The 16,616-nt window shown below is 40.8% G+C and overlaps 2 protein-coding genes across 2 annotated transcripts in view; one reads left to right on the top strand and one right to left on the bottom strand.

The window, feature by feature from the left end:
- LOC107397216 (kynurenine--oxoglutarate transaminase 3) overlaps positions 1-4,219 on the bottom strand; it is a 31,164-nt gene extending 26,945 nt beyond the window's left edge. The window contains exon 1 of the mRNA XM_054736428.2: positions 4,087-4,219. The gene's annotated coding sequence lies outside the window, so the exon portion shown is untranslated. The remainder of the gene's footprint in view (positions 1-4,086) is intronic.
- lrrc8c (leucine rich repeat containing 8 VRAC subunit C) overlaps positions 4,125-16,616 on the top strand; it is a 60,924-nt gene continuing 48,432 nt past the window's right edge. Inside the window, exon 1 of the mRNA XM_070545864.1 lies at positions 4,125-4,244. The gene's annotated coding sequence lies outside the window, so the exon portion shown is untranslated. The remainder of the gene's footprint in view (positions 4,245-16,616) is intronic.

Here is a 16,616-nt window from a genome sequence, read left to right as displayed (position 1 = left end):
CCACCGTATAATCAGCTTTTCTGCCTCAACCAGAAACTCCGCTCCTGTGGGTGTCTTGTTGAAGGTCTGGGGTGCTGTGAAGGGAACATTATGGAGCTGAGCTTGTCGTATCATGCCACAGCTGCCATAGCCTCTCAGAGTCATCTCATCCAACAGGGACGGGGTTGTGAAGAGGTTGTTGAGGTAAAACTTGACTCCAGGTGGCACTTCAGCTTTCTCTGCCAGGTCAAGAACCACACTTGGGCCCTGACCAAGTCCAGTTTCCACCTAATGTGTGTGGCTTCCTACACATAGCTGCATCTGATGGACAAACCCAAAGGAGGATGCTAAGCTCCATATTTTATCCCTAAACCGAACAGGCTTCCCTCTGCAACCACACCTTCCAAAATATTCAATCATCATCTCATCTACTGCCACAAGTTCTGCTATCGAGATTGCATTGTTCATGTCATTCAGTTGCTCAAAAATGGGATGCGCCTTGAACACTGGGTCAGCTGTCATCTTCATGGTGTCTACTAATGGGCTGCATGGTGGCGCAGTTGTTAGCACTGTTGCCTCGCAGCACGAAGGTTGCAGGTTCTAAACTCGGCTGCAGCCTTTGTGCGTGGAGTTGCGTGTTCTCCCCATGCATGCGTGGGTTTCCTCTGGGTACTCTGGTTTTCCTCACAGATCACAACATGCCCTATAGGTTATAAATTGTAAGTCGCTTTGGATAAAAGCGTCTGTCGAATAAATAAACATAATAAACATGAGACATCATCTCAACAAACATGTTCCTCTGCATGGCATCTTTACAGCAGTGTTGCTGACATCATAAACGTCTGGCCAGAGAAGACTCCGCCTTGGGACTGTGTTGTATCCACTGATCAACAGAATAAGAATGTCAGAAGTTCATCCTCGGTCAGGTTGAGTTATTTCCCCTTTTTGTTTGTTATAGAGATTAGACATTTCCAGTGTGGCATCTCTGAGGGATTTGGGATATGTGAGGAAGAAATCCACTGGATCCCCACGATCCCCAGTGAGTCGTGGAGGATGGCTGCTTATACTGAGCCAGGATTCTCTGGAGGTTTCTTCCTGTTAAAAGGGAGTTTTCCTCTCCACTGTCGCTTTATGCTTGCTTAGTATGAGGATTGCTGTATAGTCACTGACACTAGTCAGTGACTTGATGCAATTTGCTGGGTTCCTTATATAGGAAACATTATTTCTGATTGGCTTAATGAACTGTCCTGAATTGGAATGTTTATTATGTGAAGTGCCTTGAGACGACTCTTGTCGTGATTTGGCGCTTTATAAATAAAATTGAATTGAATTGAATTGGATCATCTGATGTGAAGCCAGAATCATGTTCTTTGGGGACATAGCAAGAGATGTGATCTTTTTGTTGCCTTGTACTGGTGCTTTGGCCACATTCTTGATTTTAATATTTTTATTTCCTGTTTAGGTTCTTAGTTTTGTGGAGCATGGTCCAACAATCTGACTGGTCACCTTTTCATTTGTGCCACTGAGCTTTCTAGTTACTTTGTGACTCATTAATCCCTATTTCACATGGGAAGCATCAACAGCGCAGAGCGGCAGCAGAACGTCGCTGCTTCAAGTCCATTTGGAGTGTTTCAAACCAGCTGTGAGCCGGGAATTTTCATGCACGTCTCAGAAGCGGCGCACCGCTCCGGCTCCGCACTGCTAAATGCATGTGAATTTTATTTAGTAAGGAAGCGTATTCTAAGAGGACTAAAATGAGCCATTTTACATAATTCTACAATTTTAAACAAGTAAATTAGGAGACAGTGTTTTCCTTTAGTTAGCGATACGCTTTTGCCCACTTGCAACTTTCGCTGCCACTTACAGAAATAAGCCCATGAAGAAAAAATATCCTAAGTACAATTTTTGAGGAAGGGTCTACAGACTTGAATGATTAAGTAATTATAAATATGGTAAAAAGGAATGTATGAAAATGACCTCTTTCCAGGAATATTTGCACCCACCTTGTCTTCAGCCAGAAGGAGCAGGAAGCACATTATATCATGCAATAGGCAGCACTTAGAAACACTTAAAAAAAATCTGAACCTTTGTCTAAGTTGTCCAGCATATAAGTGGGAAAAGTTACATTAGTACAATATGAGTTTTTATTGTGAGTCAAAAATGACTGTGATGCACTTTAGCAACAAGTGAGTCATTATAATGATTTTAAAAGTTAAAATGTGAGAAAGTCATCACATTACAAATTCTTCATTATTATTTTGAGACAAAAAAGCATAATTGACTTTTAAAGTCATAAATATTGGCTTGAAAGTCACACTTGAGGTAAAAAAAACTTGTTTTTTTTCTAGAAAATATCACTACGAAAGTCCGTTGTAAATTTGAATGAAATACAAATGTGACAGACAGACATTATTATTATTATTATTATTATTATTATTATTATTATTAGACTCAAAATCATAATTACGAATCTGAAAGTCGAAGTGAATTGCAACTCATGATTATGACAACACACATAAGCATGCACACACACACACACACACACACACACACACACACACACACACACACACACACACACACACACACACACACACACACACGGTAGCTTTTGAAGAACTCTGAAAGACCTTATATCAAATTGCCTTCAGACTATTTACCCCTTAAGTTAACTATTATTAAATTTTAAAATCATGAGGAAGTTCTACTCAGTCACAATAGCTTGTTTCCTCGTCCTATTTTTGGTCACTGGTCACAGTTTGCTGTGGAATGGCGTCCTATTCCACATTCTAGCACACACACACACACACACACATCCCAAGCTGCCCAAGGTCATTTTGAATATTCAGCTGTGAGGCCCCCTAGTGGCTCAGTGGGACCACTTGCATGGTCTGCATAGAGCCACAAAGGGCCCTGATTCTCAGCTTCTTTAATAAAACTAAATTACCAACAAAATAAGAGTGTAATTCTGATGGTACCCATCTTGTTTAATTGATGGAAAATGACACACACAGCACATATTTTGAAGCACATTTCAAGTTGGATCAACCAGGAAACGAATCAACTCCAGTGTGGCTGGACAGACAATGTGATGCTCTTTTATTATCAGCACAGAACTCTCAGCCCTGTTCCATGTGACGGCAGGTCTTTGGTGCAAGTACCCGAGGGTTCACAACAGCCATTAAAACTAACAATGCTCAGAGCAATCATGAAGGCATTCCTTCAGCCAGAAACTAGAGAAAGGACCCAGCAGCAGTTCCCACAGTTTTATGAGATGGGAGGGGGGTCAGAACATTCTGTGCTTTAACTCATTTTGTTTTTCTCTTAGTTTGCATTTGACACATAATCGTTATGAAGCGAAACAACCAAATATTCTTCCAACATAGATCATTTACTGACAACTACAGGGGTCTTGTTGCTTTGCACACCTTGTCCTTCCAGTAGTGTCCCTTGAGGGGGTGGGGAGAAGGCACCTAAATAATTTCATAATGCCCCACCCCTTGTTCAGACAATCATGTTTTACACCATTTATTTTATTTGTTTCTATACTTAATTTAGGTCTTTTTTGTTTGTTTTTGCAAAGGATGTGGACAGAAAAACAAAGACTATATCTGAAGAGAGTCCCCTAGATGTTTTTTTAATCGTTTATATGATAACAACAGTGTAAAACAAGGTTGTTATGGCTTTCAGTCCCAGCAGTGTTGAGGATGCTGTCAGCCCCACACTAAATGAGACAAAACATACAAACATACACCATTTCTGGTGGCCCCACATACTTGGACCTCAGATGCAAAAACTGTGGATTTTTTTTAGAATGATCTTAAAACAGGGGTTGCAAATGACATAAATTAAAATTCAGAGCACAGGCAACGCAGCAACATCATCGTCGTCTTCCTTCTCCTCCTCCTCCTCTTCCCCATCATCATCATCATCATCATCCTCCTCCTCCTCCTCCTCCTCCTCCTCCTCCTCTTCCCCATCATCATCATCATCATCATCATCCTCCTCCTCCTCCTCCTCCTCCTCATCATCATCATCATCATCATCATCATCATCAGTAGTTGGTGAAGTTTTAGTCCCCGCCCCGCTGGGTAGTACCCTACTTACATCAAAAACAGAAGTCGGATGGGGTTTCTTTTGAAGTCTCCGCCCCTGTCGGTCCGGACGAGGATCCAGAACGGTTAGCGGGCAGAACAGAGAACGGGACCGAACCGCGTGGCCGTCCACGTTGCCCAAGTTCTCGTGCAGCTCCCGGCTAAAACAAGGTAAGAACCCAGAAAGAGACGGCGCGGTAGTTTCCGTTAGTTTCTCTCAGACGCAGACGGAGTTACTGCTTTGTTTCTGCCAGCCTCAGCGGGACACGCTCCTATATTTATCCCTGGAAAATTTAAGGGCAAGTTCAAGTTCCTGAGCCTGAAGTTGAGCCGATTTCTCTCTGAATCGCGGCTTTTCTGTCTCATCAGGAACTTTTCATTGATATTTTTATCTCACACTAAAGTACCTCATTAAAAAAAAGGAAAACATTCCTGCAATGCGGCTAGTTTTTTTCCATGCCAGACAGGAGTTTTTGTGTGGCAGGAGCTGAGTGGTTTCCTGTGGATCTGGATATCTGGGACCCAGTCAGACAAGTTTCCCGTCAGGAAGAGACGAGGATATGGGCTGGTCAGCTCAATTCAATGGCTGACTCATCCTGCAAGACAGTGCTTTTCCTCTAGTCCTGATCTGAATCAAGGTCTGCGGAAGAGGAACCCAAACCTCTTGTCACTTTATTTTTATTTTTTGCAATTTCTTCTTCCTGTAATGTTCTCATATACAGATTTTTAATAGTCATTGAGGCTCTTGCCTTCACACATCACTTCTGCTTTTGTGACTGAAATATGCTGGTAACATGCACGTGTCACTTTCTGACATGCCATGTCATGTTAACAGATATACAGACAACAGCTGCGGTTGACACATGATCTCAGTATTTAGAAGCCCACATAGTCTCGGTTATTCAGTCCTGGACTTCAGGAGCCACTGCCCAGCATGTTTTAGCTGTTCTTCTTTTCCAACTCATCTGGTTCAGTGACTGAATCCCCTTCTTTAGCGTGTTGTACCTCAGAATAGTGATGTGTCGGTTGCGAACGAACCGGCTCTAAGAGCCGGCTCTTTGAAGTGAATGACGGGAGCCGGCTCGTCATCGGGAGCCGTCCCCTCCCCCCCCCCGCCTTGGTGAAAGCTACAGGCGATTGGTCAACATGAGTAACTGCGTGTCCAGACTGTCCACACACAGAGCAGTAGGGGTGGGGAAGAGGGAGGATAAGACTCAGACACACAGCAGAGCACATGTGGGTGGAGGGAGACGAGAGGGAATGAGGAGGAGGAAAAAGGCGAGCGAGAGGGAGGAGAGCGCGACGAAGACTGTGAGAAAATGAGCGCCAGCAGTCAGGAAGTGGAGATTTCTTAAAGTGTTCAGTTATTAAATCCATAGAAATGATAAATATATGATATATTGCTTTTTTTACATTAGTAAATTATTTTACATATAGTTTAGCATTATTTTGGTTATAAATGTACTCTACGCAACAGAAAATCTGAGGAGCCACTTGGGAGCCGAAAGAGCCGGCTCTTTCTGGTGAGCTGAGCCAAAAGAACCGGCTCTAAAAAGAGCTGGAATTCCCATCACTACCTCAGAAGCCTGTTAATTTAATGACTCTTTATTTACACAAGGAGTGCTGGTGAAGGGAACCATTGGAAATGTAACGTAGGTAGTGATGGAATTTCCCTCTTCCCTATGTTGAGTTTTACATTTAAGCTAACAGCGTTCCCTGTTTTTCTGTGAGATTCATGTATCAGAATTAGTACTTAATCTAATTATTTTCCAGAAACAAAGAAAAACACATTTCTAGTTGTTTTAGATGGTGGTGCGGTTTATTTATCAGATAAGCAGCAGTCATGACACAGAGGGCTTCCACAGGTTCGGGCCACTGGTGAAAGCTGCCACATACCAGTAGGTATAAACCACTAATGCGTGCCCCCAAAAATATCTAAATATTCATTAGATTTTCTAAATAGTTGTCAGCATGTTGTGTGTCAGATAATCGGACACACAACATGCAGATATGCCCACATGTTGTGAACTTCTGTTTGATCTATTCCACAATAAGCTCTTCTCTTCCATGAGACTATCATGTTATCAAGTCTATATATTAAATATGAAAGTAAAATCAATGCTTTCATTTCAATTCAAGTTTATTTATATAGCGCCAAATCACGACAAGAGTCGTCTCAAGGCACTTCACATAATAAACATTCCAATTCAGGTCAGTTCATTAAGCCAATCAGAAATAATGTTTCCTGTATAAGGAACCCAGCAAATTGCATCAAGTCACTGACTAGTGTCAGTGACTATACAGCAATCCTCATACTAAGCAAGCATAAAGCGACAGTGGAGAGGAAAACTCCCTTTTAACAGGAAGAAACCTCCAGAGAATCCTGGCTCAGTATAAGCAGCCATCCTCCACGACTCACTGGGGATCGAGAAGACAGAGCAGACACACACACACACACACACACACACACACACACACACACACACACACACACACACACACACACACACACACACACACACACACACACACACACACACACACACACACACACACACACACACACACACACACACACACACACACACACACACACACACACACACACACACACACACACAGGCTGAAGCTCAGGCGTTTGGTTAATGAAACTATTTCTGAGTTGCATCATGGTAAACAGCATCTACATTAATAATGAATCTTAAGATGTTTTCATGGGTCCACGTCATGCTTCGTGCATAAGCAGCGTTAACACACTGGCTGACTTTTCTACAGGGCTCTGAGCTCGAGATAAGTAATCTTGTTACGATCCATCTCCTTCAGCCCTCTATTACATCCAACATCATTGATGGATGGCCTCTCGCTCTATTTAATATTACTGCGGAGTGAAACACATGCAGCAAAATCCTTGCATCATAATGAACTCATAGGGGTCATTTCATGCAAGCATGCCCAACCTCTGCATTCCTGGAGCCGTAGGAAGATGCTTTTGTAAAGTCGAATAATAGAATGAAACTTCTGATTTTTGCAATAAGCAAAGCTGCAGCGAGGAGGATTTCTTGGCGCACTCTGCTCTCCATTGCCATCTACATCTGGGGCCATTTGGCTGAATACTCATGACCTTTTATAGTCAGTCACCATTGGACAGTTGGGTGTAAACATCTTTGTAATGGCTGCTCTAAAGCCTTCCTGTTATTATGACGACGCTAGGGAAGGATCAATAACAACCTTCTCCATGAAAACTTAATCGAAGGCTGAAGAACACAAGACCTCTTTAAAAAAAGCCGCGTGCTTTCAGAAAGCTACTCAGCAACAGCACTTTACAGCCAAGCCAATTAATGATAGCAGCTGGCTTGTGCAGATGACAAAGGATTATTTATCTGACTTTTAGGCAAACACAGTGAAGCCATAAATCCGTGGTCTAGATGCAACCCAGCACACACTTTTGTGTTTTATTTTGAAAATCCACCTCAGGTTTTTTCTACTTTAAAAGACTCTGCAGATACGTCAGTGCCAGGAAGAAACAGGATACTTGCAGCTGCAGCGCATTATAGAAGGTGAGCAGGCGGCATTATCTAGTTTTTTTTTTTTGTTTGTTTTTTCGTCACAGCCAGTTTTAATCATCATTCAATACCATGCTGTGTGTACTGATCCAGTGTTCTGAGATCTGGTTTGCGTCAGGATTAGTGTAAAACCACGCTGCAAGTTCAGACTCTTGGAATTAAAATACGTTACATGATTTGATGGTACTGGTCTTTAAACAATGACATTTGCTATACAATGCAAATAGGTGTGATAGCATCACCAATTTGAGGGAACGTTCTTCACGGGATATAGCGGAACGCTGATTATTCAAAGGTTGAGTGAGTAACTTGACCTTAAGTTAACTTTGATGCTGCAGCTGTGTGAGGCTTTGTGTTTGTTATAGTTGTGCTTTGAGCATGCGAGGATGCCCAGCAATCACGTAAGCTGATAATAATGACTATTAAACCGAAGCTCCAAACCACACACTCAAACGAGGGCAAGTTAGATGAAGTCCTGATTTAGCTCCCCCCCAAAAACAACAACAGCAACAACAACATGTAATTAATGCCAAAAGAAGCTTCTCTCCCAGTTCAGACCCCCTACCGGTTCATCTAGTATGCATGTACAGGGTGTGCGTCGGGGATTTCTGTCCAGGATTTCATGCAGTTTATTAGAAACACAAAATAAAGATCCCAGCCTGCCGTAATATGACCAGAACAGTGAACACAAGTTCCAGCCTTCATATTTGCCATACTGGTCATTATCTATAATTTCCTCTTTTGCTACACAGCAATAGTGCAAAGAGTCAATTACAGCATGGCAAAAATATTAAGCTTTTATTTATTATTTTTTATTTTTTTGATATTTCATTTTTCATTTATTGACATTAAAATAAAAATACAGAAAAAAATTGCTACATATTACTTATGTATTGGGGAAAAAAGGTCTAAGGCATATTATTAATGAAAAATAGGCTCATATTAGGAACAATTTAGTATTTATGAAGTTTTAGATTAAGCGCCGTTATGGCTGCTCTCGTGGTCTGCCTGTACCTGTTCTGACTATATGTGTGTAATCTTGGTCAGGCTGTTCGGTGGAGTCAAGTTCCTATGCTCTGGTTCGCTGGAGAGCTGACAATAAAATTCTCTCTGATTCTCTGAAAATGTTATCTTAGCTATTAACATTAGCTGCACAATAAAATGTGCCTAAACCTGGAAATGAAACTGATGCTGTGGGCTCCATCGAACCAGACAAACTAAAGACGAATGGGCGGCCAAGAATCATGCATATTTCATGTTTTTAAAGGTTGAAAATAGAGCAATTTAATAAAAAGCTATATTAAAAAAAACTCCCTGGGGCGTGTAGAGGTGTGCAGAATGAAGGTACAGTATTTCCTTCAAAAGTTTTATTTTGAAATAAAAATAATCAGGTGTTTATTTTGATGGGCATGACGCTACGGGTTGCCGAACAGTCAGCTCGGCACTGTGGAAAATGGCTGACCCTGCTTCTGAGGCCAGAAGATGTCGTTATCCTTCTCAGAAGAGGAGCGACCGTAAACTGTCTAGAACCAGAGTGAGTTCAGGTGACGTCTACAAAAGATAAAACCAAATAAAAAAATCCTCGTATCAGCAGCAAACCTGGTATCCCACCTGGAAACCTTGTTCTATTGTTGCAACAACAACCTCCACACACTAGATGTCGCTTTGGTGTTTGTGTTCTATAGAAACCTTTAATTTGCAGAAGTGGCATTCATCTGCACTAGTTGGAGACAGTAGGCGTGGCTAGTTGGCAAAAACGTTTTAGTTTGTGAGGAGACCCGACCTGACCATTGCCGCCGTCAGACAGACATCATTTAATGTCTGTAGTTGAATCTAAGTCCAGTTGGGTAGTGTGAACTGATTATGGACCCAACTGCAAACATGTTTAACAACAGCTAGGCCCAATCCCAATATTCGCACTTCCACCCTTGCGCCCTTCAATTGTGCGACCCCGACCACGGGTGCGAGTGAGTAGGGTGTCTCGATTCTCAAATGCGGATGTTGATCACACCCCTTTTGCACCCTTGATCTGCACTTCACGCAAGTCCGCAGTGATGTGGACTTTGGTGAAGGGTATTACCCACAAGTCATTGCTACTGGAGAAAAGGCTCAAGTGCGTTTTTGAAAATATGTATTTTCTAGGGCTGCACAATATATCGCAAATATATCGTTATCGCGATATCAGCATGCACAATATGCATATCGCAAAGAACAAATAAATATCGCAACGAATGGTCAGCTCAAATGTTTGCTACACATAATGCATTCTGTCCATCGAACGGAAGAACGATGCTTTTTTAACAAATCAAATAGAGCTCTTCACCCATTTGGCCAACTGGGTGGGTTCTCATAGGTTAGACGCCGGCCAACTAGGGCTGTCGCGATTGAGGAACTCCCCCTGCGGTGAGTCAGGGCAGCTCAATATTGCGATATGCGATATTATTGCACCCCGTTTTTATTTATGTACTTAGCAAATGTGTTTGTTAATTACTAAACTCATGGCAATATTTCCTTTGAAACATTGTGCTTACACATTTAAAAAAAGTTAGAAAAAAATACATGGCCATTTTTAACACATTATTGAATGCAGATCAAAGGGCAGTAACGGCATTCTCTGACTGAACTTAAAAACAACATTCAGGAGGTTTAACTTTGAAATGCAAATTTGGCTGCAACATTTAACCGAAATAAAAAAAAGTGCCCTACTATCTCCTCGATCAGCGCGGACTTTACCTCTCAGCATGCGCTGTCGCGAGATTTAATCAAGTGCGGTAATTGCGGTGGCACGTCATGCAGCGCGGTGGGTTTCTTAATATCGCGATATATTGTTCTTGCGATTATTGCGACAGCCCTACGGCCAACCGAGGCGGACGGCACTTCATTTAGATGGTTAGCAAACACCTGAGTTAGCTTTGTTAGCTCTTTTTGCTGATTCTGCTTTTCCTGGGATCCACGGATTGCCTTTTCTTGTTCATTTTATTTTTCCCTTTCCTCACATCTTTTGCTTTTCTCATTTTTATGATTTTAAATTTTTTTTGTTTTTGATTATTTTTGTTCCTGAGTTGAGTTTTTATTTATCGCAAGTAATATTATCATCGCAATATTAATCATTGTTATCGAATATCGCAGGTTTTCCTAATATCGAGGTGCAGCCCTAGTATTTTCTAATGAAAGTTGTTAATTTTAGAATGATTAGTTGATGCTCTAAAACTTTTAGACAAAGCAGTAATTAATGTAAATTTATTTCAAATAATTGTTTGGTTGTTTATTTTGAAAGTTGTTAATAAAGGTTTTTAAAGAAAGTATCACAGCGACCAGAATCCCGGCATGCGCTGCAGTTGATGACACAATGTTCCCTCTCTCAATTCTGCTATTATTTGCACACTTGTTGTAGTGACTATCAAGTCCCACCTTTAGTCACCCTCGGGTGCGGGTGGAGGCAATGACTCGCTTCAACAATATTGTCCAGGCAGAAAGCGGGTTTGGGTTTATTGTCCCATTTATTGAATATGTTGACGATCACAAGCTGGGTCCACAATGGCTATTTCTTGTCCAGGTTTATGAAAATTATAACGGCAAATTAGATGTGGCATATGAAACCAAACGAAGCGGTAAAAACCATGTGACCTCCCGTCACCCAGAAAACGCCAATGCACGGTCACCTCAACACCTTTATAGGCTCAGCAGTGCCACCAGTGGTCAAAGGAAATACAAACCATAGTGCAATAAACTGAAATGTACATAAAACATTATCAAAATAAACTCAGACCATAATATAATCTAAACCAAAACAATATTGGCTCCTACACTTGTGTTCTACACACTCGAAGCCTTACAGCGCACTTTCTCCAAGTGCACTTTGCTGAGCACCACAGGGAGCAGTGCCAGTATTGAGATTGGGCCCTAGTGACAAAGAGGGTGGGACACAGGAAATGGTGTCAGAAGATGACAGGAAGTTGCAATAATATCAGAACAATGATCCTTATATGCAGTGATGCAAATTGAAGCCATGCCGACAAAGTGAACCACCGTGATTTGTTTGTTTATTCTATAAACTATTGTTCTTGAGAGCGTTTGATGTGTTCATTTGGATTTGATAAGTCTTAGTTTATGATGTCTCATCAGGAGCAGTTTAGTAAGTAAGTAAGTAAGTAACTTTATTTGTATAGCACCTCTCACAGACAAAAAGGTCACAAAGTGCTTCACAAGTTAAAAGGCAACAACATATAAATACAGTAAAATACAGCCACAATATACATAGTGTCAAATACAACCAATCCGAATGAGACTAAGTTTAAAATGCCTGGAGAAACAAATGGGTTTTAAGATTGCTCTTAAAAACATCAACTGAGTCGATTGAGCGTAAAGACAGAGGTAGCTCATTCCAGAGCCTAGGAGCGACGGCCTGGAATGAGCGATCTCCTCGTGTCCTGAACTGAGTACGTGGGACCATTAAAAGGTTTTGATCCAGTGATCTCAGCCTGCGAGAAGGCGTGTAAGGGCAGAGCATGTCTCGAACATACAATGGAGCCAGACCATGCAGCGCTCTGAAAGTCAGTTTAGCGTGCTATCCTGTCTTATAGTGATCATACTGAGTACTGACTCAACTTTACCCACCATGGTTGTTTACAAAGTGAACATTGGGTGGGGCTGACCTTCATGGATACAGTGCAGACTAGTGGGTGGATAGAAACGGTTTTACTTCAGTTGAAACATTCAGCAAATTCAAAAAGCCACATTCACACACAAAAATAATCCATAAGATAAGTAAAAGTACTGGCATGTAGGATCAGAGTCATTAACTGTGAAGCTTCTGGTTTTCCGTCTAAGTCAACTCAAACGTTTCTAAAGCTTCTGGTCGTTTAGTACATCATACAGGATTTTCAGCTCTTCTCTTGTACAGAACAGTTCCAACTCTGAGATATTTAGTTAATTTCTCAACTGGACATTTTCTACTCTTCCCACAGCTTTTTTTTCCCCTTTCTTTTTTTCGCCTGTTTTCTGCACATTGACGTAATAGCAGGCCCATAAACTTTAATTTTAATCCATTATAAGGGTTCCTTTGTGATTTCACTGAGCGCTAGCTCCTTCCTCTTGAACTGATCTTTGTTAGATCACACATGGGGAAGGGAACGATTCTCCTGAATTTCCTCCGTTTGTTTACCAAACTTTTTCGAGGTGGCTGTGTGACCTCGACTTAAAATTTGTTTTATTTTTGGTTAACAGAAATCGACTTCTTTGTGCAATGAGTTAAATGGGTTATGATGCTTATTCTTTGTGGTCCCTCTGTTTTGATTGGATTTTAAAGGTGTAATGTGTAAGAAAAAAGTAAGATTTCTTCAGTGAAATAATCCCAAAACAGTCTATTGTCTCAATCATATTGGAAGGAAGGTAATGCCGAAACATTTTTCATTCTCAGCAAGCTGCAGATTTTTTTATCCTTTCAAAAAAAGAAAGGAGGGACTTAGTTGCTGTTTACCATCAGTGAGTGTAAGGTTGCTGTGTCTCCTGTGAGCTAATGCTGCAGCACCGGCATTTGTAATTCAACTACGGCCAGCCAGTGACAAGAACGACCCAAAAGTTTCTTCTTGTACCAAGAAGCCATGGCATCTTTTTGTTTTACTCTAATATCGGTTAACGTTAATTAGAAGCAAATAGTTGTTTATAATAATATCACAAGCTATTGTTTCATTTACCTACAAACCAGTACAGTGGAATGTGTGTGTAAAGTGAATAATGAGTCAAATGTGGCATTTTACTTCCTTAAATGATGTATTCAGAGTAGGGTTGTCACGGTGTGAAAATTTAACCTCACGGTTATTGTGACCAAAATTACCACGGTTTTCTGTATTATCGCGGTATTTTTTTAAACGTGTTACATTTTCAGACAATAAAATAAACCCTGTATATCAGGAAAATTTGTCCTCGGTTTGTGTCTAAATTTTGCCTAAAATTTGTTATTTTGTAATTATGTTGTTATATTGTTTACATTTTTCCCCTTTAGTCTTTAAAATACCAATATTTGCCCATGACTTCTGATTTTTTGTCTGTTTGATGTCATCATTTTAAAAATATTAGATCAGATGATACTCAGTACTCACGTAGCCTTCTAATCAGATACTTTTTTACCCTTACTTGAGTAATAAACCCTATATCAGGAAAATATTGTCCTCGGTTTGTGTCCTTCCAGTGAGCTTTGCAGATGTGGGAAAATGTCATCAGGCAGTAATCGTTGTTAAATTCATAATTATTCTCGGAGAGAGACCAACTCTTATCTGCCCCTGGGAGCCCCATAATGCATAGCGTCATTTCAACATGGCGGTGTCCGCGACACGGTTTATATGCAGGTAGCGGCGCTGCGGCTGCTTTATATAGCGACTCGTTGCATTCTCCCTCAACCCAAATCCTTGGATCACGCATTTTAGCTAAAACGCTAACGTTAGCTTGCCTTGCGTTGACTGTAGAGTTGTGGGTGATGGTCACGCAGATGTGTCATGAGATTTGAAGCGTTGCTGCCTTTCACAGACACTTTTCCTGCTCGTGCTGCAAACAGGATAGCCGTCTTCTGTCAACTGTCCCTCGGCATTCTTCAAATATCCACAAATGCCTGTACTTCCGACTTTGTCTTCTTTGAGGGATAATAAATGTCCTGAGCGCTGCCGTCTCCTCCTTTGGCCATTATTTCAGCTTTAGCTTCAAGAAAGTTTTGGTTGTAAACAACAAAGTGCGCATGTGCTGCCGGCAACTTCAGCAGATGATACGGTGGCTGGTAAGGGTCACCGCGCCTACACCGCGGCCACGGTAATCCACCGAGATAATATTTAAAAAAAAAAACAAGACGGTTATTATTATTGTCAACTTTTTTACTGGGGTTTACCGCTACACCGGTTACCGTGACAACCCTAATTCAGAGCAATAACAGCAAACTACCAGCAGCCAAAAGGTAAAAACACTTCTTCTATGGCAGAAGCATATTACCGTAACAAGTGTAGTGAGTGCGCCCTACCGTAAACACCCAAGAGTGCTAGCACCAGATATGACATTGTATTTATCTACTTATCAACTTACTGTTTACTCATCTTTGCTTGTTATCTAGATTCTTCTGGTGCTGATCTGTAACTGGAAACAGCCATGAAACTCACGGAACAGGAATGAGAGAGTGATTGCATTAATAAAATTTGACCACATGATGTCATCTTACTTTATTCTTACACACGGCACCTTTAAAGGTACAATATGTACGATTTTTATAGTGAAATCACATAATCTAATGTCTAAATTAGGGCTGGATGTTATAGAAACAAAGCATATCGATAAAAAGAACTTGTATTGATCAATATTCATAATATTTGAAAAATATTTTTAACCCTCCCACTGTCTTTATTGGTGACCCAGCGAGGAAAGTTGACCATTGAGCAGGATTGATGGTTTATCCCTTGAGGTCCATGTGGCAAGGTTGAGGTGGTGCTCACTCCTCACCCCTGCCACATGGACCCAAGGGATAAACCATCAACCCTGCTCAGTGGTCAACTTTCCTCATGGGGTCGCCAATAAAGACAGTGGGAGGGTTAAAAAACTAGAGAAAATAAATTTTAAGTGCAGCCCTGGCCATTTTATGTTGTACCTTAATTAATAGTGATGTGATATTCATGAACAAATCAAATCTTTTGAACGGGTTTTCTAAGTAAACAATGAGAGAGCTGAGTCCCTGTTGAGAGCCATTCACCCTGTCTTCCAGTAACACACTTAAAGGACTTTAATTAATTTGTGCATTTATGCAATAGATATTGCATATCCCTCCCATATACATGCAGTGCTTCCATAGTTCAGTTACATTCATAGCTGCTAGCCAAATCTCCGTGGAGTTAAAAGTCTCTTAGTTTTCTAGCTTTACTAAAATATCTGTCTGTGCTTATTTGATTGATGGCAGTTTTTCTATTTTATTAGACTCCAAATGTAATAATTTGGCACGTTCCTAAGTCATAATTTGTAAGAATGTAATTGGCGATATTAGCATTAGCATCCCTATGGGTTCTTCCATGTATATTAGCATTGTGCTAACCACACGCGGCCAGTCAGCCTTTGCGATTAGAAAATCTTGTTTTGTCACAATGCAATTAAATTGCATATGCAATTAATTGTTCAGCCCTACTGCCAACTAGTGACTGGTGTTTTAATTGCACAAAAAAAAACATGAATGTTTGCATGTGAATTCTTCCCAAAAATATAGATATAATATTTCAGGAAATAATATCATGATATATTGCAATCTCGACATTTTTCATACACGGCTTTTGAATATTGATATAATATTGCTGGGAATAATATCATGATATATTGCCATGTCAATATTTTCTTACATTATAAATAATTGCTTTCTTAGCCATAGATTTCTAAAGGACCTCTGTTTAGTGTAAAAGAGCTTTCAATGCTGACGGCTAGTCTGAGTGAGGTCAAGTACAAAGTGTCTTTCTGCTCTTTTAAAGGTGTGGATCACTAATAAAACAGTATTATGTCTTATTATAATCAGTCACTTGGAGTTTTTCATGCAGGCTGAACATGACAATAGTCTCCTACACCTAGCTCCTGTATTAGCTTCTGATTGAAAACAGACCGTAGAACTCTAGGATTAGACAAGCCTGACAGATCTACGTCACACTGTCCCATAACATTATTGGACTCCCATCTTGACTTGTGACGGGGAAGGCTGTTGTTGGTTTAGCTTTTAGGAAACAGCAGAGAACACCTTGCTTAGTCAAAGCTAACTCTTAGCATTAGCGATTCCACCACACAGCAGAATTCCTCCAGGATTGAGGGTTTTTTTTGGAGATAAAACATGATTGTTATCCAATCAAAGAATAAATGTCCAAATGTCAGGAAATAAGACTCAAAACCACCATCTGAAGCCACCTTCTCCTCTAGCTGACTTGTGTCTCCTGAAGCAAGCACTTCTCAGATATATTGATGGAACGAGTGAAAG

The sequence above is a fragment of the Nothobranchius furzeri genome, chromosome 16 (assembly GCF_043380555.1).
Source record: "Nothobranchius furzeri strain GRZ-AD chromosome 16, NfurGRZ-RIMD1, whole genome shotgun sequence".
In the NCBI taxonomy this organism is placed as follows: Eukaryota; Metazoa; Chordata; class Actinopteri; order Cyprinodontiformes; family Nothobranchiidae; genus Nothobranchius; species Nothobranchius furzeri.
The sequence above is the reverse complement of the archived record's forward strand: the minus strand, read 5'-3'. Positions and strand labels throughout refer to the sequence as shown.